We start from the raw sequence: 205 nt of genomic DNA, 5'->3' as shown, positions 1-205 counted from the left end.
ACTGGGGTTTTAGGGCAGGCCCTTCATTTTCACAAGTGTTGCGATGGCAGGGATGCGGAAGAAACATGTTTTATTTGTGAATGAGCTAGGCGAGTGATTTAAGTCAGTGCTCAACCCTATTTATGTTCATGACATGGAAGGTTCATGATATGCCTACATGCTTAAGATCCTGTGAAACAAATCATGATAGTGAAAAATGAGGACT

Source organism: Oratosquilla oratoria, unplaced genomic scaffold (assembly GCF_046742065.1).
Source record: "Oratosquilla oratoria isolate Oo_2021 unplaced genomic scaffold, ASM4674206v1 SCAFFOLD45, whole genome shotgun sequence".
In the NCBI taxonomy this organism is placed as follows: Eukaryota; Metazoa; Arthropoda; class Malacostraca; order Stomatopoda; family Squillidae; genus Oratosquilla; species Oratosquilla oratoria.
Note: the sequence above shows the minus strand (reverse complement) of the source record.